This window comes from Puma concolor, chromosome A1 (genome assembly GCF_028749965.1).
Source record: "Puma concolor isolate L17-30 chromosome A1, mPumCon1.1.hap2, whole genome shotgun sequence".
Taxonomy (NCBI): Eukaryota; Metazoa; Chordata; class Mammalia; order Carnivora; family Felidae; genus Puma; species Puma concolor.
The window spans coordinates 124,743,570-124,766,558 of record NC_141667.1 but is presented as its reverse complement, the minus strand read 5'-3'; the positions used below and the strand labels follow the sequence as shown (position 1 = coordinate 124,766,558).

Below are 22,989 nucleotides of genomic sequence, written 5' to 3'. Positions count from 1 at the left end.
TGCCCCAGCTGGGCCTAGTCTTCCACCCTGGCCCTGGTCCTGCTGTCATAGTGGGGCTGCTCCCACTACCCCTCCTAAGCGTGATGTTGAGGACCCCAGGCCAGTATATAGCCCTCGAGCCTCTGTGTGGGGAGCCAGAAAAGCTGACACAGAGCCAGGTGCCAGGCTGGGGAGGCACCCTGCACGAGGAACCCTGTGGACAGTCCTCTTTACGTCATTACACAAGTGGGGTGGCCCTCCAGAGCCCAAGGGCCATCTGGGGAACATCAGGCAGCACCAAGACAGGTTGGCTGTGGCAGTCAGGACAGGGCTGGGACTATCCTCTGCCAAGGCTACAGGCTTCCTTTGCAGCTGGTAGAGAAGCAAACGGGGAGGCTCAACAGTCCCCACCCCCACCCCCACCTCAGTACATAAGAGGAAAGCCTTCTCTATCCCAGGGCTGAAGTGCTTCTCGGCAATTGGTGCTTTCTAACTACCTGGAATTCCGAAAGGGCAACAGACCTCAGAGTTTAAAAAAAAAAAAAAAAAAGTAATTCTTAGAGCTGGAAGTAAAACTGATCTGCTCAAACAAATACTAAAAATAACTGCCATTTATTAAGCATTTATTACGAGCTCAATTAGGCATTTTGCATAAATTACAGTTACTCCTAAGAACAACTCCACAAAGTCGCTATCCTTATATTTTCCTTATAACACAGATGCGGGAATGGATGCACAGAGAGGTTGAGAGACTTGCCCAAAGTTACCAGTTTGTGAGAGGCTGGTCAGGTCTATATGACTTTCAAGTCCACGTTCTCTACCACGCAGGGACACTGCCTCTGGGGTCCTGACAAATCACCCTTTTTTATGAATAAATGAACTCTCTGTGTAGTGCTTATGCTCTTCAGGAGTGGGTTTCTTTGATGTTTCAGAAAAACATATTGCTCAGAGTGGTTTCTCTAGAGACCTTATCCCTGAAGGCTCTTGAAGCAGCCAAGGGCAGTAAACTCAAGTGCAGAGCCTACAGCGTCGGGATCTTCCCTTGATGGGCAGCCAAGTGATTGATTCTATACAAAGACAAATCTATCCCACCAATCTTCAGGCTCATTCCCCAGGTGCCAGTGACGCTCAGTGCCTGGGGAAGCAGCTTTGACCCATTTGTTCCCTGGTTTTCCCACCGGCAGCCCCCAGATCCTCTGGACAAAGGTTCTGGGATAGACTGACAAGGTTGCAGAGAGGCAGAGGCAGAGGAGACCCAGAGCCATTAATCTAATCCTATCATTCCACAGATGAGAAGGCCGAGGCTGAAGGAGGTCATTAAAGCACTGTTGGTCTCCTGGCATCTTCTTATCTTTCCCACAAGCTTAGGCCCTAAGGGTAGGGCCAGATGTTAGTGCTTATGTGTACAATTCCTTTTGTAGAAGCAGGAGTCTGAGAATGAGAGGGAGGAAGAGAAGTATAAATGGTTAAGAGCACTACGTGGGAGTGAGAGAGACCAAGGTTCAAATGCTCACTTTGCTTCTGCACAGCTCTGTGATCTTGCCAAGTGACTTAATCCCTTTGTGCCTCACTTCCCTCTTCGGCAACAGAGATAATAATAGTGCCAACCTTACAGGACTGGTCTAAGAATTAATCACAATAATGTATAGCCCAGTGCCTGGCTCAACTATAAAGGAGTAATAAATAAGAAACTCTGAATAAAGGATGGACTTTAGTTAATAACGTGCTGATATTGATTCATTAATTTTAATGAAGGTACTACCCTGATAAGATGTGAATAATAGGGAAAACTGGATTGGGATGTATGGGGATCCTCTGGACTATCCTCACCATTTTTCTGTAAATTTAAAACAGCTAACATAAAGGGTTTACTTAAAATAATAAAAGAGCAGTATAGAAGAAATCGTGTTTGTTAGTGGAGGAAATGATTACGAGACATGTCCCTGACACTCTGGAAACAGCCAGGAAAAGTCGAGCAGCAAGTCGGACAGCGTCAAAGACCCTAATGCTCAGTCAACTCAAGTCTGCTCCAATTCCCAACCGCAAATATCAACAGGCAATGGGATTGACAGGCATCAAGGCATCAGGATAAGACTACTAGGTCGGAGGTCAGATAGATACCACGGTTAAGGGGCCAATTCTCATCGACCATTTAGCATCTCTTCGGTCCTGGGCAGAGACCCTCCTCTCTCAAGCTCCTTTCCCCCATCCCTGCAGACTGTTTCTCCCTGTCTAGAGTGGAGTTGTCACGGGGCTGAAACGAGAAGTGTGGCGGGCAGCCTCTAAAATGCCCCTGGTAGGCACCTGGGTGGCTCAGTCGGTGAAGCATCCGATTTCGGCTCAGGTCACGATCTTGCGGTTTGAGAGTTAGAACCCCACGGTGGGCTCTGTGTTGACAGCTTGGAGCCCAGAGCCTGCTTTGGATTCTGTGTCTCCTTCTCTGTGTACCCTCCCCTGCTCGCACTCTGTATGTGTGTCTCTCTCAAAAATAAATAAACATAAAAAACTGTTTAATACCGTCAATAATCCCCACTCTTGGTAGTCACACTCCTGTGTAACCTTCTCCCCCTGGCTGTAGGTTGGACTTACTGACTTGCTGCTAACAAACAGAAAATGTCAAATGATGGGGTGTCAGGTTTGAGCTGAGGGTATAAAAAGACTGGGCTTCGTTACTGGCCTGGGGAAAGCTAGCTGCCTCGTTGTTGGGCAGGCCCTGCGGAGAGGCTCCTGTGGGTGAGCCAGGAAGCGCATCTTCTGAAGCCTCGAACAATATTCGAGTGCTAGGAGCCCCTTCAGCCCCCCACTCAGACCTCGAGATGACCGTGATGCTGGATACCTCCTCTGCTGCCACCTCCTGAAAGACCCCAAGCCACAAGCCCCCGGCCGAGTTGTGCCCGGATCCTCAGTACACAGAAACTGCGAGATAACAAATGTTTTTTTTGCTGTTTGGAGCCACTACCGTTGGAGGTAATTTTTTCATGCGGTACTATGTAACTAATATAAGAGATTCTCTGCGAAAGAAAAAGAAAGCACAAACTCGGTGGAAAACTAGAAGCTCAGGAATGTCAAAACAAAACAAAACCCTAGAGCCCATCTGATCCCATGGCAGCCCTTCTACATAGCCACCTCACATGCCATTTCTGCTTATCACGGTCTCTCCCTTCCTCTCGCTTCCTGAACATCTGGAGACAGATGGGTTTGGTGACGGCAGCCCAGGAACTCTGCTCACACTGGGAAGAACTCTGGGGTCCAGGGACAGTCAGGTGGGGCAGGCTAGCTCTGCCCTGGCTCGAGGCAGGGGCCTGGCTTCAGATCAAGCCAAACAGCCGTCCCAGAGACATTCAGCCCAGCTTTTGGGGGGATTTCTCTGTCCAATTCACTGCATCACCCCAAATAGTCTATCTTCCTTCTACCTCGTTGTGCTCCTTCTTTAAAAAAAATTTTTTTTAACATTTATTTATTTTTGAGAGGCAGAGAGACAGAGCACAAGTGGGGGAGGAACAGAGAGTGAGAAGAAGACACAGAATCTCAGGCAGGCTCCAGGCTCCGGGCTCTGAGCTGTCAGCACAGAGACCGACACAGGGCTTGAACCCACGAACTGGGAGATCATGACCTCAGCTGATGTTGGACACTTAACCGACTGAGCCACCCAGGCGCCCCTCATTGTGCTCCTTCTAAGGCTGCCTCCAAGACAAAGAGAACCTCTTGAAAGTGGATCCAACCTTACACCTACAGGAAGGAACAGGCCAACAATCTATACTCCCAGCACAAGGCCAGCTGCAGTATATGCTCCAGGCCAGACACTCCTCCCATGGCCACTATTCCCAGGCACAGATCCTTGAAGGGTGAGGAGCAGGAAGCCCATCCATCTTCCGAGAGAAGTCCAAGTTCTCCAGCAGTCATTCAGCACCCCCAACTCCAGTGAGCTCTGTGGGGGAAGAATGGTTTTGAAAGGTTGGGGCCACTGTGGAGAGAAAACGATCTATTCACACTAGAAGGACCCGATGTAACGCCAACACCAACCTCCACCATCGCCTGGCTTCGATACAGGTTTTCCTCCCAGTTTCTTTCCCTCTCTCTTCTTCCCAGCACTTCTCTCCCCAAACTTTCTGGGCTTGCCAGGCAGCTCCTTTTCCCCGGGGAATCTCCCTCCTACTTTCCTTTCCCAAATGGCTGAAATCTATGCAACTCTCAACTTGATTACCCCCTAAAAGCGGCTGGGTGTGCAGAGAAGTGGTTTCTGTAGATGCTCCTCCGAGGGGGGCAGGAGAAGGATGCGGACGCTAAGCCTCAGCTCCTGGGGCGCAGCCATGGCTGTGAAGAGCTGGCAGAAGCATTAACAGCGGTGGCAGCTCCCCAGGAAGGGCCTCCTGTGGTGTGACAGAAATGAGGGCCCAGAAGGGAGCCAGCGGGATTCAGGCTGGGCTTGCGGCACGCGCTCTCGGGTCCAGCAGGGCACATGGCAGTTGCTCACACCCAGCACCAGCCTGCGAGGTCTGCTTATCTTGGACCAGGACCTGCCCCCTGGCCATCCCTGCTCCTCCAACATCCCCTTCTCCCAGAGCGGGACTTGAACCATTTTTCCCAAACCTAGGGCTAGCGTTCACAGGCAGAAAAATGTAGACACAGCCATGGGAGAGGGGGCCAGTCTTCCCAGCAGCCATTTCCTTCCCTGCTCTGGATCTACCCTCATGTGGGACTCTTACAGAGCCTTCACCTACCACGCTGGATGGTGTCAGTCGTGCGTCCGGCACCTTCCCCCTTCTCTGAACACAGGGATGCTCATCCAGAGAGAGTCCAGGTGGCAGTGTGGGGAGCCAGGGTGAAGTTACGGTTCTAGTCCGGGGCCCTCAGAAGCAAGTAATTAGTCAAGGGACAGGTCTCAGAACCCCCAGGACTCCACCGAGGGCTCCATGGCTCCAGCACGCTGTGAGGAAATCTCAGCTTAGCATTGGAGGAGTACTTAATCTGGTGCAACCAGGCCGTGCACTCCAACCACAGAGGCTGGGTCCTGCTCAGATCTGTGCTCCCCGCACAGAGCCTAGCCCAGGGTGGGTCCCCAATATGTCTCTCCTCTCCCCTGTGCCCAGCGCTGACACGCTCCAGGCTGCCAGCCTGGAGGAGACACTAATGCGGAGAAAAACGAGGAACGGAGCGATATCTAGAGGCGCGGCTGGAGAAGGAAGGGTTCACAGCTATCCCCGAGGCCGTGACAGCCACAGAGCATGACAGGGCGTACAACTCAGCTCTCAGAAGATGCCTTACAGGGCTCAGGGGTTAGGAGGCCTCACTGAGGGCAAAAAGGAATTAATTCAGTGGGAGTCATCAGCAAGGCATGGCTTCCCACATTTCCTCACACGAGGGGTTCTTTCTACTCTCTATTTGCTATAGAACCAAGATGAAACTCCTCTGCCTGGAATTCAAAACAGTCTGCAATCTGGCTCCCTCCCCGCCCTCTCACTGCTTCTCTACCCCCAGCCTCTCTGCACAGTCCTGGGTGCCCAGCATGCGGGCCTCATGGCCGTCCGGCTTCTTCCCATCCCCACAAATGGCACTCCTTTCCTCCTCCCTCCCTCTTTCCAACAGATCCAAACCTGTGAGCACTGGGTCCTGGCCCCATTCTCTGTGAAGCCTGTTCTGATCACTTCAGCCCACACTGATCTCTGCCTTTTCTGAACTCCTACAGCGCTCCTAGCCTGCACCACATGACCAAGCCCGTTTATAGCAACTCGCATTGCTCATTAGTTGCTCTTCTTCTGGCTGTAGCCAACTGGAACAGGAGAGCTGCACAGTACCCACCAGCACCACAAGGCCAGGTTCGAGTTCTCTGAGAGGTGGGACATACTGGAATTGTTCTATGTCTCTCCTGGTCCAGGGTAGGCTCTGTAAATGCCAGCAATCATTTCTTTTCGGTTTTCAGGTGCTATCTTCCTCCCATCCCCAGCAAGGTGCCTGGCTCTCCCTGGTACAGTGCGCTGGGGCACAGGTTCGGAAGACCAGTTCCTTGGTGGGGTCCGCTAAGTGGGCTGAGGAGTGGTCTTTTCCAGGGCTGGCCTTTTATCGTCTGCCTCGGTCAGAAAGTGCCTTAACAGGGGGAGCCCACCACCCTGTCTGCCACGCCTCCGCTCCCACACTCCCCTTCGTCAGGCTTTATCAGCCCGCTCCCATCTCTACCAGGCCAAGCCCTGACGTCTGGGGGGATTAACTTGCCCCGATTGCTCAGCACCACAGCCTCTGTTTATGACACTAGGTCTCTGGAGTGTTGCACATTCCTGTGGACAGGGAGGAGCCATTTCATGCAAGATGTTCTGTCACGATTCTCACAGTCTCTGTGCTGAAGGTAAGCAGATGGGTCAGAGCGGCCTCCTCCTCTCCTCTCCCCCATTCCCACAGTGAGGGAGCCAGCCTATCTTAAGATTTGAAAAGAAGGTGGCTGTGAGTTTGACCAGACAAGCCACTAAAACTGCCTTCCAGAGAGTTGAACCCCAAGGTGCCCAGTGTCAGATGACAAGGTCTCTGCTTCTTGGGACGCATCAGTGTCTTATGCTGAGAGTGGTCCCCAGGACAGAGCGGATCCAGTGCGAGGCCCAGCCTGAAGGCTGGCCCATCCTGGGGCTGCTCCTCTGTGGGCCTTTTCCATGCTGAGCCTCTAGGACACTCCTCGTGAGGTTTCCAAGCCTCACTGCCCTCTCGGCCCCTCAGACGTTTGCCTTCATTGCCTCTGTTTCTACTGTTAGCCCTCAGTCTCACGGCTAGAAAGGCAAAAAACCAACCTTTACTACGCTGTTATACTTTCAATGAGTTCATACACACGTAATTTCATTACATGTTCCCGGCATTCTTTCACGTCAGAGAGCTTAAGGATTCGTCTCCTCAAGCCCAAGAAATAATGTGACCCGCTCACGTTGTTAGCGACTTATATATGGTATTGAATGGACCCTAGAGTTTCAAACACTTAGGGTTGTTTTTAATGATATATGGCCTCAACTCCCTGCCCTCTCATACTGAAAACTTTCTTACCATAAATAATGTTTTCCTGCCACTCGACAATTCTAAAAGAGAGAAGAAATAGGCACCAATTCTATCATAAACTTCTATCCCCACTCCTATATCCCCACCAGGATCATGGAGACATCTATCTTGCATACACAGAAATGCCTTGATTGTGATAGGTATATAAGGATATTTAGTCAACGTGGATTCAGCGTCATTCTCATCAATGCCTTGCACATGTGTGTGTGTGTATTTAATTGTATCAGCTTTACACTTGGCCCTAAAACCTCAATTCTAAGAATTTATTATCAGGAAAGAGAGATGAATACTAAGAGGTATATACAAAGTTGTTCAACAAAGCATTATTTACAATAATGAGAAACTTGGAAGGGCCTGCATTACAAATGGCTTACACTTGGGTATTTGTTAAATAAAGTTTGGTTCTTTCAAATGATAGAACATCAGCCATTAAAATTCAGGTTTCTGAAGAACAATTAATGGCATGGGTAGAGTCACCATATAGTAATAGGTGAGAAAAAGTAGTATATAAATTATGATAGTAAGACCTAGTAAGGAGAAAAAAATATATATGTGTGGAAAAACAATCTGGAAGGAAATTTACCAAGACTTACAAGAGGATGTATTTTGGCATGTTAAAATTGTGAATCATTTTTCTTTTTTTCACGATGTGTTTCTGGGTTTTCAATATTTCCTACAATGGGCATTTATTACTCTTAAGATAAGAAAACAGGGGAGTACCTGGGTGGCTCAGTGGGTGAAGCCTCCCACTTTGGCCCAGGTCATGATCTCACGGTCTGTGAGTTCGAGCCCCACATTGGGCTCTGTGCTAACAGCTCACAGCCTGGAGCCTGCTTCGGATTCTGTGTCTCCCTCTCTCCGTGACCCTCCCCTGTTCGTGTTCTGTCTCTTTCTCCCTCTCTCTCAAAAATAAATAAACATTAAAAAAAATTTTTTTAATAGGAAAACATAACAGATGCTGATTTTTGTTAAATTCTTTTTTCATTTTCCATAAGAGCCCCTGTCAGTATTTAGGACAGGGGAAGTTAGCCCATTTTAGAGACAGCATAATAAGCACAGAGAAACTAAGTGACAACCAATGTCACAAAGCAACTGAAGATCAACATCAGGATCTGGACCCAGGTGTCCTCAGACCTAGCTTGTGACCCTTCTGCTCCACTATATGGCCTCCCTAGATGCCCATTTTCCTACGGCTTAGTCATGCTTTTACTTTCAGCCCAGAGACTTGTGAAACTTACCTTCCTCGGGCACATGCTCTCCACCCTTGTATTCTGAGATGTGCCCATACAGACACCAGCCTCACTGGGGGCCAAAAAACTGGGACAATCAGACCTTAGGGGTAGGGGATGAGAGCCAAAGAGCATTCTGATTCCACCTCAAGGGACTGCCATAGTGCTGGGCACTTGGTAGGGGCTCAATAGGTACTTGGCTGGCAGGCCCTTCTGCACAGGCTGTTCTAAGAGCTTTGCTCACAGCAGCTGCCACCTGACCTCCAGGGAAAACCAGGCCTTCACTGCTCCTCCCCAAGAAGAATGCATCTCCTCTCTTCACCCAATAAGGCCAAGGAGTTGGACATCCTAAGGCAGTGGTTCAGAACCTTTTGGGGGTTACTTAACTCTCTGAGAATCTGATGAAAGTTATGGACCTCCTGCAGAAAAGTGCATACAAGCTGATACCCATAGACTCATGTACATAATTCATGAAGGTTTACAGACCTTCTGAAGCTAACCTAGATCCTAGCTTCTAGGTCTGAGCAGACAGAGTGCCAGGGGAAGCATGAAAGCCAGGCCCCTCCTCAAAGCCCTACCAGAGTTCCGCTCCTTCCCTGGCTCTTTCAACTTGCCACTTCTCTGCCTCAGTGAGCCCTAATTAGCTTCTCTCTGGGAGGTGACTCAGGGCCATTATCCTCCCTTCACCCCTGATGACCCATTGGGAGGAGAGGGGAAGTGACTTACATAGAGTCATACCATGAGTCAGTGCACAAGCCAAGACTAGAATATGGCTTTTGGGGCTCCCAGGGCTATATTTAGGCCACTGGGAAAAGTGCTTCTCACAGCAGGGTCTGGACATATGCAGAGAAGGGACAAAGGCAGATGGTAACCACAGCTCCAGGATAGTAGAAAGAGACAGAATCTGGAGCTTCGTCGCCTTTAAGCACCCCTTCCTTGCAACGCTAGAATGCTTAGGAGAGCGTCATCCTCACTCTGTGCGAGAAGAAAGTGAGGTGACAGGAAGGGATGAAGAACTCTGAGTTCCTGGCTCTGCTGTCATGTTCTTCCCTCCAGCCACTGCAGACCCAGGCGAAACCTCAGCCTGTCTGCACGTCAGTCACAGCCCCTGGGACCTCCCTTCCAGGCTCTTGTGTTAGAGGAAAATGGCTTTGGCCTAGGTCAGTCAATGTCATGAACTAGCAATCAGATTTCTCTTATAAAATATACATACACACAGTTCTTAAGACATCACTGTTATAGAACTAGAGTCCCCTGCTCAAGGCCAGAGAGGAAAAGGTAAAAAGAACTGATTATATAACAAGAACTGATTTCTAGATCAGCAAGGATCTATCTAGCAAGTCATGTCAATTAATACCAATAACTTCTACCCACCCTCACTGACCTTTCCAATCCCACATCTAAAAGGACCCCTGGGAACATCTCCTGAGTAACCCAATTTCTGTAGTGCCTTCCAATAGAACTTTCTATGGTGATGGAAATGTTTCAGATTCATGCTGTCCAATATGGTAGCCATTAGCCACATGTGGCTATTGAACACTTGAAATGTAATTAGTACAACTGAGGAACTGAATTTTAAATTTTTACTTATTTTTAATTAATTTAAATTGCCTCCTGTGGCTAGTGGCTACTATATTTGGATAGTGCAGCTCCAGATGCTCTGAAGGGACATGAACTTGAGTAATTAATTGATTAATTCTTTTATATGCCTGCTTCACCTTTACCCAAATGAATCAGAAAAACTGCCACGTTTGTTAGAAATCCCCAGGGCTCTTTGGGGGTTAAGGGTGGGCAGAGTCTGAAGGGAAGACTCTAGGCAGCAAAGAAGGGAAGAGTTCTCTTTGGTCCATGTGTTAGGAAGCCTTTCCCAAGGAAGAGATTATGCCATCTCATATCCTAGACTACATGCTCCAGGGAAGGACCCACTGCAGGAATCCAAAGCCCTAAGGATGCCCGCTGAAGGAAGCAGGGAAGTACTCTGAATGGTAAGGATCCTGGCCAGAGAGAGACTGAATGACCACGAAAATCATTCCAGGGGAAATTGCTAGAAAGATACACATACCCTCAACTGCCAATGAGACCATTCTGAATATAGAGCTCTGGATGGAGAAAGGAAGGAACAAGCCTCTTTTGTGGGTAGGCCTTATACTGCCAGTGGGAACTAAAAGCATTATAACCCCTCAGAAAGGTAATTTGGTAATATGTATCAACGGCCTTGTTAAATGCACATGTCCTTTGGTACAACAATTTCACTTCTGAAAGTGGCATTTAAGAAATTGATTTAGATATCTGAGGATTAAGCTATAAGGATATTCATTTTATTTTATTTAAAAAAGTGTTTTTAACATTTATTCATTTTTGAGAGACAGAGCACAAGTGGAGGAGGAGCAGAGGGAGTGAGACACAGAATCAGAAGCAGGCTCCAGGCTCTGAGTGGTCAGCACAGAGCCCACATCGGGGCTCAAACTCATGAACCGTGAGATCATGACCTGAGCCAAAGTTGGACGCTTAACCGACTGAGCCACCCAGGTGCCCCAACAAGGATATTCATTTTAGACTGTTTTAGGGAGCGAAAAATATTGTAAACAATTGAAATTACAAGAGCTGATTGTTAAAATAAATTGTGGTACCTTCATATAATAGAATATTCCTCACCTCCCACATCTAAGCCATGAGAGCAAGTCTTCCATCACCTCTTAAATATATTCTGACTCTGTCCATTACTCTCTATCACAACTGCCACCATCAGGTACAGAGCATCCCCTTGAACGGGATTACTACTCAGCCTCCTAGCTGGTCACCTTGCTTCTACCTTTACCCCCTTCAACCCATTCTCCACATAGCAGCCAGAGCTGGCTAGCTTGCTGACTGGCTACCTGGGTAACTGTTTTAACACAATAAGCACTCATAATCCACCACCTAAGGTGAAAGCTAGGAACTTGACGATCACCTTTTCTAACCCTGTAGGTCACCAGACGACCAATCTCCTTACCTCTTCCCATGCCAGGCAGCCATCATCCTGAATCCTCATTCCTTTGCTTTCCTTTTTATGTAGTGTTGCTTCATCTATAAGAATTGCTAACTATGCCTATTTTTATGAAAGTTATTTCTAATTTAATGAAAAGAACATCACGTGGTATGCAATATTTTTTGTACTTATAGTATTCTGCTAAGATTCATGCATATTGTTGGACGTCACTATAGTTCATTCATTTGCACTGCTGTCTAATATTCCATAGTGTTTATAGACCTAGTTTATCCAAAGTGTAAGACTTTCACGGTTTTTATTATTATAAACAATACAGTCTGGTCCGTGTCCCTCATCGGATATGTGCTCTTGGATACATTCCTAGGAGTGGAATGTCTGCATTACAGGCTATGTGAATGTTTAACTTTTCACCAGTTTAAACTTCCATCAGCAAGTTTGAAGATCCTGTGGCTGCAACTGCTTTCCAACCCCTGGTATTAGAAGATTTCTCAATTTTTGCCAATCATCTGGGTGCTAAAATTTTCTAGTTATACTCTTAATTTTTACCTCTCCAATCACTCACAACGTGAACATCTCTTTACGTTTTTAGGGATCTTAAGTGTTTCCTGTTCTGTGAAATTCTTGTTATTTCATTTGCCCATTTTTAAAAATTGGGTTATTTGTGTTTTTCTTATTAATTTGTTGGAATGGTTTTTTATGTATTCCTGACACTAATCCTCTGCTGGTTATGTGTGCAGCAAATATCTTTTCCCAGTCTATAAGTTGTCTTTTCGCCTTCTTTAACATGTCTTTTGACATATAAAAATTCTTAATATTACTATGGCCAAACTTGCCTACTTTTATTTTGTAGTCAATATTGTTTGTGTCTTATTTAAAAATCTTTCCTTACTCAAATTCTAAAAGATAATCACCTACGTTACCTACTAAGAGGCTTAAAGTTGTGGGGATTTTTTTTATATTTCAATCTTTAAACCATCTGGAGTTGATGTTTTGCATATGGTGTAAGGCAGGCATCCAATTTCACCTTTTTGCATATGCATTTTTTTCAAGTTCCATTTATTATATAGTTTTTTAAATTTTCCTACTGATTTGACATTCTACTTCTGTTATATGCCAGAGTTCTCTATCTATGTGAGTCTGGTTCTGAGCCCTCTAATCTCCTTTATTGGTGGATTTGTTTATTCTCATGCCAAGACCACACTGTCTTGATCACCTTGGCTTCCTACTGAGTTCTGGTATCTGGCAGAGCAAGTCTTTCCTCTCTACTTGGTCTTCAAAATTTCAGAATCCCTGTCAAATAACAGGAAAAACCCTGTTGGGGTTTTCATTGGAATGTGTAGGTCAGATAGAGGAGAACGGAAGAAGTTGCCATCTTTATGGTATTAAGTTTTCCTATCTGTGAGTGTAGTATCTCCCTCCATTTAATTAGTTCTCCTTTGAATACCTCTTCATGGAATACCTCTTTTTTCTCCCGTGAAAGATGTGTACACCTTTTGTTAAATTTATTCTTAAGTATTTGATTTTCTTTGATGGTATTTTTTTAAAGTTTATTTATTTATTTTGGGGGGAGGGAAGAGAGCACATGTGAGCAAGAGAGGGGCAGAGAGAGAAGAGAGAATCCCAAGCAGCCCAAGGCAGGCCTCGAACACACAAACCATTAAGATCATGACATGAGCCGTAACCAAGAGTGGGACACTTAACCCACTGAGCCACCCAAATGCCCCTCTCTGACGGTGTTTTTAATGCAACTTCTCTTTATGTTTTCTAGCTTGTTGTTGGTATAAAGAATGCAAATTACTTTTACATATTAATCTTACATCAACTTAACTGGCTAAATTCTATTCTAAATTCTAATAATTTTTCTCAATATTCTAATAAATTTTCTAAATATTGTTTGGGGTTTTCTATGCAAATAATGACACATCATGCAAATAATGACTGTTTTATTTGCTCTCTTCTAATTCTTATGCCTCTCACTTCTTTTTCCTGAATTTTTGTGCTGGTGATAACGAGCATATATGCTTTGTTCCTGTTTTAAAATGAATTCTTCTAACATTTCCCTAAATGGGGAAATGTTTGCTGTAGTATTTTTATAGTAACTCTTATCTGGTGGAAAAACTTCCCTTTCATTCCAGTTTATCAGGAATAGTTGCTGAGTTTTTTTTAAACTTTTTTTTATAGCTACAGTAACACAAATATAGAAAACAGCACAAAACAAATATACAGTTTAGTTATTATAAGACTAACACCTCTGTAACCACCATTCATGAGAGGAGACAAAACCAGCCACCCAGAAGCCCCCCATGTGTCTCCTCTGTTTATAAGCCCTTGCCTCTTCCTACCTAAGAGAAACGGTTCTCCTGACTTTCTGGTAATCACTTCCTTACTCTTTGAGAGGCAGTTTTATCACCAAAACCTGAATCTCTAAACGCTATAGTTTAGTTTTACCTAATTTCTTTTCATCTTTTTTTATTTTTATTTTTTTTTATTAAGACTTTACTTTTTAGAGCAGTTTTTAGGGTTACAGCAAAATTGAGGGGAAGGTACAGAGAGTTCCCATATGCCCCCTGACTCCACAAATGCACAGCCTCCCCACTATCAACATCCTCCACCAGAGTGGTCCATTTGTCACAAGTGATAAACCTACCCTGACATATCATTATCACTCAGAGTCTATAGTTTACATTGTGGATCACTCTTGGTATTGTATATCCTACGTTTGGACAAATGTATCATGATAGGGATCCATCATTATGGTATTACACACGGTATTTTCACTGCCTTAAAAATCCTCTGTGCTCCGCCTATTCATTCTTTCCCCTACAACCCCTGGCAACCACTGATCTCTTTATTGCCTCCATGGTTTTGCCTTTCCCAGAATATCATATAGCTGGGACATATAGTATGTAGACTTTTCAGATTGGGATCTTTCACTTAGTAATATGCATTTACCTAATTAAAAACATTTTTTTAATGTTTATTTATTTTTGAGAGAGACAGAGCGTGAGCAAGGGAGGGGCAGACAGAGAGGGAGACACAGAATCCAAAGTCTGAGCTGTCAGCACAGAGCCCCATGCGGGGCTCGAACTCACAAACTGCTGTGAGATCATGACCTGAGATAAAGGCACCCAACCGACTGAGCCACCTAGGTGCCCCTACCTAATTTTTAAATATGTCTTAATCCTTATCCTCCTATCTTGTAATCTACTCAGTGAAGACACCAGACGATTTATTGTGTGTTGTTTCCCTCTGTTGGGTGTTGATTTTTATCAAAAGTTTTCTTTGAATCTAACAAAATGATTATGTGGGGTGTTTGTCTCTCTTTTAATCTGTTAATGAGATAAAAATTACGTTTACAGAAAGCAATATTCCTAAAACAGATCAGATCATGTCACATCCCTCCAACGGCTTCTCGGTGACCTTAGAATAGAATCCAAATTCTTGACCATGGCCTACAAGGCCCAACAAGCGTCCTATAAAAAGTTCCATCTACATCTAACTCTCTACTTCATACACAAATTTCCCTCTTTCTCCCTGCTGTTAGCCACCGAGGCTTTCTCATGGCTCTTCAAACGTGCCAAGTTTATTCCCAAGCTTTGGTTCTTGTATTAGCTGTTCTCTCTTTCTGGAATGTTTTTCCCCTGATCTCTACATAGGAAGCTCCCCTGTCATTCTCATGTTTTTTTTTTTTTTTTAATAAGTTTTTTTGAAAATTATTTTGAGAGAGAGAGCGAGCGAGTGGGGCAGGGGCAGAGAGAAAGGGGGCGAGAGAGAATCCCAAGCAGGCTCTGCACTGTCAGTGTAGAGCCCGATGAGGGGCTCGATCTCATGACCCATGAGATTCTGAACTGATCCAAAGCCGGATGCTTAACTGACTGAGCCACCCAGGTGCCCCTCATGTGTTTTCAATAACCCTTATCAGTATCTGCAATTAGTCTGTTCATTTGTTCATTTTACTGTCCTATCCTGTTCATCTCAATCCACAACATAAGCTTCAAGCAAGCTTTGCTCACTGCTTTATTCCTACAGTCTAAACTGGTACCTGGCACTGTGTCAGTCCTCAATGAATATTTATTATGTCAAGATTATACTACAGGAATTTATTGACAGGTAAAGATATTCAAACCATATTAAGCTAATCAAAGGAGTATGTATCCCTGATAAGATTTTGTTTTTTAAAAAAACACATCTGTAGGAATGCAAACTGGCACAGCCACTCTGGAAAACAGTATGGAGGTTCCTCAAAAAAATTAAAAATAGAACCACCCTACTACCCAGCATTTGCACTACTAGGTATTTATCCAAGGGATACAGGTGTGCTGTTTCGAAGGGACACATGCACCCCCATGTTTATAGCAGCACTATCCACAATAGCCAAAGTATGGACAGAGCCCAAATGTCCATGGATGGATGAATGGATAAAGAACATGTAGTATATATACACGATGGAGTATGACTCGGCAATCGAAAAGAATGAAATCTTGCCATTTGCAACTACGTGGATGGAACTACAGGGTATTATGCTAAGAGAAATTAGTCAGAGAAAGACAAATATATGACTTGACTCATGTGAGAAATTTAAGATACAAAACAGACGAACATAAGGGAAGGGAAACAAAAGTAATATAAAAACAGGGAGGGGGACAAAACGTAAGAGACTTAAATACGGACAACAGAGGGTTACTGGAGGTGTTGTGGGAGGGGGGATGGGCTAAAGGGTAAGGGGCACTAAGGAATCTACTCTTGAAATCATTGTTGCACTATATGCTAACTAATTTGGATATAAATTTTTAAAAAATAATAAAAAAAGAAAAAAACCACATCTGTATGTGTGTCTGAATCTGAAGAGCCAAAATTCTCTTGGGACAGAAGCACAAGATTCTGTCATCTCTGGGAGAGTGACACTGTATCTATTACTGGCATTTATGTTCTTGTCTGTATTTTCTGGGTTTTCAAAATTTCTTTGACAAGCACATATTGTGTTTATTATAAGACAAAATAATAAAAGTAACCTTGTTATGATGAAAGGACAAGATTCTTCCCTTTAAAAAAAAATGCAGTCTTGTTAAAAGCCCATAAAAACCTCTCCTATACTCAAGAATCAGCTCCAGCCTATGGTACACGCCCTATACTGGGTATCATCGGAACGCAAGGACTACATCTGCGTTGATTTAGTCATAATATTCTGCCTTGTTCCAAAAAAAAAAAAAAAAAAAAAAAGGAATTATGGCTCACAGGAAGGTCCCTCCCTTGTCACCTCTTCAGGGAGATGAGACATACACAGACCATAAAGTGAAGTCTATGCATTTGGTGGCTGTGTCTCCCTCAGTTTCACATTCCCCCAGAACCTACCAAGGATGTGCCTGGACCACTGGTGCTCACTGAATAGTAGTTGAAATAAACAGTTTAGCATTTATGATATCGCAACGTGCGCCTGAGTAAAATGCCGAACAAAATGAGGAGTTGGTAGGTTTGATGGGTCTAGAGTTTCCATTTTGCCAGATGAAAAAAAAATATCCTAGAGATCTGTTGCATAACAATGTGAATAGACGTCACACTACTGAACTACACGTAGAAACGGTTATGATGGTCAATTTTGCGACTTGGTTTTTATCACATAAAAAATATATATATACCAGGGGCACCTGGGTGGCTCAGTCAGTTAAGAGTCTGACTTCGGCTCGGGTCAGGACAGAGCCCGCTTCAGATCCTCCGTGTCCCTCTCTCTCTGCCCCTCCCCTGCTCTCGCTCTCTGTGTCTATCAAAAATAAATAAAAGCGGGGCGCCTGGGTGGCGCAGTCGGTTAAGCGTCCGACTTCAGCCAGGTCACGATCTCGCGGTCCGTGAGTTCGAGCCCCGCGTCAGGCTCTGGGCTGATGGCTCGGAGCCTGGAGCCTGTTTCCGATTCTGTGTCTCCCTCTCTCTCTGCCCCTCGCCCGTTCATGCTCTGTCTCTCTCTGTCCCAAAAATAAATAAAAAAACGTTGAAAAAAAAAATTAAAAAAAAAATAAATAAATAAAAGCATTTAAAAAAATATATGCCAAAGAAAGCAGTACAGACTAGTACAGACAACAGTGCTAAAGGCGTTTGGTCCGGGAGGGATCACTGTGCATACGGGCGGTCTGGGAAGACTTGGGGAGGAAGGACTTAAGCAGGTCAGGGAAAGAAGAGTAAAGTGACTTCTGCAAAATGAGGGAGGACAATTCGGAGAGGAGGCATACAGAGGACACAGCATGCAAATGTACTGGGGGCCAGTGAATAAATGGCTCTGCTGAACGAACTATGGAAGGCTTAAAAAGGTCACTATAGTTGGAATAAGAGTGTGAAGGGTGGGGGGTTGGGTCAGAACGTGAAAGGCCTTTGGATGCCGGGCTGAGGCATCTGGACTTGAGCCTGGAGGCAATGAGAAGACACGGAAGATTTTAGTTTGGGGAAATGAGGTGATAAAAGGGGTATTTAAAAAATACTAATTAGCATTCAAATTAGAACATAGTACCCATTAATCTCAAACCTGCTGACAGGGAAGGAAAAGGAAGCACCCAAGCTCCTAGCGTGACATTCAGATGACAGCTATTGCTGAGACAGACAGAGTCTAGACCAAATAGGTCACCTGAAGGAGCTTTTCAGGGAAGAGACCCTGTCCCACGCTGCTACTGCAAAAAGATGGATTCTATCACTCTTATAACCTTTTCCCACAGAGGCTCACAATCTCAGAAGCGCCTTTTTCTTCCCAGCACTGTAATTAGCTAGACGGTGGGTAGCAGTGATTTCCTGGCTAAAGTATGAAGAAGGCCAGATTTAAAAAACACGGCTCCCACATATGCCCACAGGGCAACCCAGCCTGAGCTGCTGTGTGCCTAGGAAATACACGAGTTTCCATAACCAGAAGGAACACTTAGAGCTTCTTCCCAGGCGTGTGCTCTCTGAACAGGAAATAAGAGGGCTACCCAGTGCCCCCCATCCTTGGCCAGCTACCGTGTCTTTTCAGGAACTGAAGACCAGAGTGAGCCAAGGGGCTGTCCCCACAGAATAAGGGACATGTGACTCCACTGGATCTGTCCCCCCACAACTGTTATAGGACGTTCCAACTCTTTTCCCCAAAGAAAGGGAAAATGTCGGAAGTTATATTATTAACAAGTTAATGCATACGCACCAAAAAACAGAAAATGGAGAAGCAAAACGAAGATTAATGAAATAGTCATGTTTTAGCATGTTATTATATTAACAAATAGAAATGCACTCATACTGGACACACTATTTTTTTTTTTTAAGTTTTATTTATTCTTGACAGAGAGAGTACTCATGCGAGAGAGGGAGGGGCAGAGAGAAAGGGGGACAGGGAATCTGGAGTGGGCTCTAGGCCGGCAGCAGCGAGCCCCATGTGGGACTCGAACTCACAAATTGTGAGATCATGACCTGAGCCGAAGTTGGATGCTCAACTGACTGAGCCCTCCAGGTGCCCCTGGACATACTATTTTAGAACCGAATTTTTTTTCACTGAGCAATCTACTGTGGATATTTTTGGATGTCAATAAATAGAATTCTACCAAAACAATGTGTGGTGGTTGCCTGGTATTTCACAACATGGGAAATATTAGAGACGACAGTCTAGTGAACCGATGTCTCTTTGTTTGATATTTCGGTTGTTCCCAGTTTTGGGCTACTATAAACAATGCTATGGCAAATATCTAGGAAATCAATAACCTCATCCCTACGATCCTAACATCGTTGTTGGTGGTGAATGTGTTAAAAATGTCCGGGAAAGTCCTACTCCAAGGATATCCTTGTAACACTTACTTTAAGAAAAGTGTGGGCCTTCAGGGACCTGACTCAAATCTCATTTCTGCCAGGAAGGCTTTTCTTGTCCCTATCAATCCAAAGTGCTTCCTCTCCCTTCCAAGTGCTGTGATCTCCTGCTCAGTGGGTGTGCCCCTCCTTTGGCATTCAAAACCTGCCTGGCCTGATCTTCACCATGTGTCCTTGTCGCTCCAATTATACCAGAAGCTGCTTGAAGGCAGAGAACACATTGGGCACTTCTTTGTAGTCCCAAAATGATAACACCTGTGATTAGCACTCAATCATATTTGTTAAATTATTTCATTTAAAAGTCTGATGGGAAATGGTGAGGGGGAGGAGTGGTGGGATCTCTTATAATCTTAATCAGGATTTATGGGTAGTTATTGGGAATGAGGAACTAGATAAAGAGCCCACCTTTCTTTTGCCATCTTTTGCCCATCCTTTCTTTTGCTAGACCTCAGCGCCCTGACAGTGACCCGCCTCACCTCCTTGGCCCTAAACATTCAAAGGCTTTGACAACTCAAAGACCAGCAGGAATAAACAGAATAATCTTTTTGTTGTTGTTGTTGTTATTGTTTATTTATTTTTGAGAGAGAGAGAGACAGCATGAGCAGGGAAGGGGCAGAGAGAGACAGAATCTGAAGCAGGCTCCAGGCTCTGAGCTGTCAGACAGAACCCAACAGGGGCTCGACCTCACAGACCGTAAGATCATGACTTGAGCTGAAGTCAGTTGCTTAACCAACTGAGCCACCCAGGCACCCCTGGAATAATCTTATAAAGACCATCTAACACATGGTTTGCCAGCACTGCTCTAAGGGTGTCTGTCTAAGCAGCAAGTCGCCTCCATCCCCAAACAGCACTTTCCATGCTTTTTAGTGAAGGGGGGAGAACAAACAGACCTGCCCCAAAGATTAAGGGACAGCACCACTGCCTAATCCTGGATGAAGGCCAGACACAGCACAGCTGCTCTGCCGTGTGGAGCATCACATGCCAAACAGCAGAGAGAGATGGAAGCCAGCCCTTGGAGCAAGGGTTCAGTGGTCAGTGAAGATACCCTGCCTTTGCCCATGACAGACCTGGAATAAAGCAAACTCCCAGAAAAAGGTAGCAGGGGGATCCTGTTCAGCCAGAAGGCAGAACTTCCAAGCAACAGCTCTCTCGAAACGGACCTGGGACCAAAGGATGCCAGGGGCCAGGTCCAACCTGGTGAGGGGCCAAAGTTAACCCTCCTTCTTGGCACTCAGTTACTCAGAGCATTGTACCTACAGGTATATCTGGGAGTTTTTGTCAAACACCTGCTCTGCCCTAGACCTGGGCTAAGAGCAGTGAGTTAGGTCAGAAATAAGGCACAGGCCTGTCCCCATAGATCTACAGTCTGGCTAGAGGTCTGAAGTGAGAGAGAGAATAAGGAATGAGATGCTGTGGCTCTGTGTTGGTGGGCAGAGGCCGGGGGCGGAGGTGGGGAGTGGAAAGTCAGGAACTCGAGGAGGAAGTCAGGAGACCTAGGTTCTAGAGCTCTCTGCCGCCAGTGAAAAAATGACAGAGCTTTGGGTAAAGCACTTCACCTCTTTGGGCCTCTAGTTTCTATACTCAAAAAATGACACACTAATCCCAATGCTGCCCACAAAAGAGCTAATACGTCAGAACGTGGCTCTAAAAAAGCCTCAGAGTGCTGCAGAACGTCTTCATTGTGGTCAATACTTACATATTTAAACTGAACCAGAAGCCAAGAAAGCCTTTGGAAGGCCAGCCAGCCCTCTGTCTCGGGTACTCGCCTACTGGTAAGGTTTCCTGGCAGACCAACCCCACATCAGAGTCCTACAGTATCTACTTCATTGCCAGAGCCCCGATAACCTCAAGATAACCTGCCGCCCCCCTTCTACTCTCCTCATCCTTGTCTCCCTCCAGGTCGGGTCTCTACCGGTGATGGGACAAGAAATGCAGAACTCAGTCACTGCGATGAAAAACCTCAATTTTCAGAAGGCCAATTTGTGCTCTTGACAAGGCCGAAATAAGAATAATGGTGGAGGGGAGGGAGGGGAGGGTGGGTGATGGGTAGTGAGGAGGGCACCTTTTGGGATGAGCACTGGGTGTTGTATGGAAACCAATTTGACAATAAATTTCATAGATTGAAAAAAAAAAAGAATAATGGTGAAGGATTTCCGAATTTGGGGTAAGGGGTAAGAACATAGAAATGCAGGAATAGGGAAGATAGGTAGGGGAGATAAGACAAGGGAACGAATTGTTCAAACCAGTGAAACCAAGAAGGGTTCTAGATTTCTAAGTTGTAGCAGAGGCCGCTCAGGCTCCACATCACGCCCCCCTCAGCCCACCTCCGGTTTTTGCACGCCTGTTCTGTGTGAGCTCAGGTGTCCCTCCTGACAAAAGGGTCACACCTCAAGCACAGAGCTCCGTGGGACCTTTTCTGACACATAAGGACAATGCTCATAAGGACAATGCTCAGTCAGTGGGGAATGGGAGCTGGTGGGTAGATGCTCCAGGTGTGCACCTGCCAGCTGACAATTCCACGAGGCATCTGTGTGATTTCCAGAAAGCCCTGGAAGAACTGAGCCCCCAGTGCACATGGTAGGATCCCTAGTACTACACCCTCGTGTTGGCTCCCCCTGCTCCCCTGCCTCGTCCCCACTCAGGTCCTCCCTCATTCATGCTTTGTGGGATTTCCTCTCAAATAAACTATCCATGTCCAAGTCCTCACCTCAGATTCTGCTTTCAAGTGAAACCAAACCAAAAGCATCAGTAGAGAATCTGGTGCTTTCAAGCTGGTTAGAGAGTTTTATGGTGACTTGGCATCTTTTATTCAAGGGATATGACACGTTACTCTGAAAAAGCTTCCTCGTAATTAGTTCTTGGCTCGCTGCTCACCACCAGGTCTGGTTACTCAACTGGATGGAAGTCTAGCTCGCTAGACCACTGTCCTACCAAGGAAGGCTCACAAAAGGAGGGAAGGGCCCCAAAGTTTACTGGTGTTCCGTGCCTCTTTGGAATCATTATTCAGGAGGCAAGATTATTATACAACCTCAATTTCATCTCCCCCACTGCACACCATCCCATGCGGAGCTCTGCCAAACATCACCCCCTCCTGGAAGAACCAACAGTCTTTTACAAGGAGCGTGATTTCATTTTGGAAAAAGGAGGAGAGTCGTAGGAGGGAAATCTCCCAGACTACATGGGAAATACATTCTGGGTGAGAACACTTTGGTGCGGAGAGTGTGTGTCCCATTCAAGGAAGCCTGGGGAAAGACAACATGCACATGTGCCACAGGCACACACACACACACACACACACACACGCACGCACGCACACAGAAAAATACACATACAGGTGTGCAGGAAAAGACGTTTATCAAAATATCAGCCATAGTTGTCCCAGAGTTAAGGGGATTATAGGTCACTCTTATCCTTTTCTTTATACTCTCATGTACTTTCTATAATGAATGTGTAACACCCTTAAGTCTTTAATTATAAAAGAATGATGTTTGGGGCACCTGCGTGGCTCAGTCGGTTAAGCATCTGACTCTTGATTTCACCTCAGGCCATGATCTCACAGTTCGTGAGTTCAAGCGTCACATCAGGCTCCGGATTCTCTGTCCCCCCACCTCTCTCTCTCTCTGCCTCCCCTCTCAAAAATAAATAAATTAAAAAAAAAAAAAAAAAGAATGACCCTTGTCCCTTCCACACTCTATCTGCAGAGCCCTAAACATGACCTATAAATGTCCACAGATTTGATAAGGGGATAATCTGGGACAACAGCAGATTCCAAATCTTGTGCTGGGAGGTTCTTAGACAAGAGATGTGGAAACACAAAATAGTCTCATTTATCAAGCACTTCCTCCCTCAGTAACTTGGACTCTCAGAGGAAGTGAGGCACAGAAATACGAGTCAATTGCCCACACACCTCTGTGCCTGAACTTTGACCTTCACTGTCCTCTGCACCTTGCTTTT

At 45.6% G+C, this 22,989-nt stretch overlaps 1 protein-coding gene and 1 long non-coding RNA gene across 6 annotated transcripts in view; both read right to left on the bottom strand.

The window, feature by feature from the left end:
* The window catches only part of NRG2 (neuregulin 2), a 187,515-nt gene that overhangs the window by 122,050 nt on the left and 42,476 nt on the right, over positions 1-22,989 (bottom strand). The window lies entirely within an intron of this gene.
* Positions 586-9,539, bottom strand: LOC112860905 (uncharacterized). 2 transcript variants are annotated; one of them, XR_015249618.1, is made up of 3 exons: positions 4,701-9,539; positions 3,713-3,907; positions 586-1,410 (listed from the first exon to the last, which is right to left on the bottom strand). It is a non-coding gene; the product is annotated as an uncharacterized LOC112860905 (long non-coding RNA). The 2 variants fall into 2 exon arrangements; XR_015249617.1 differs by having other exon boundaries at positions 586-3,907.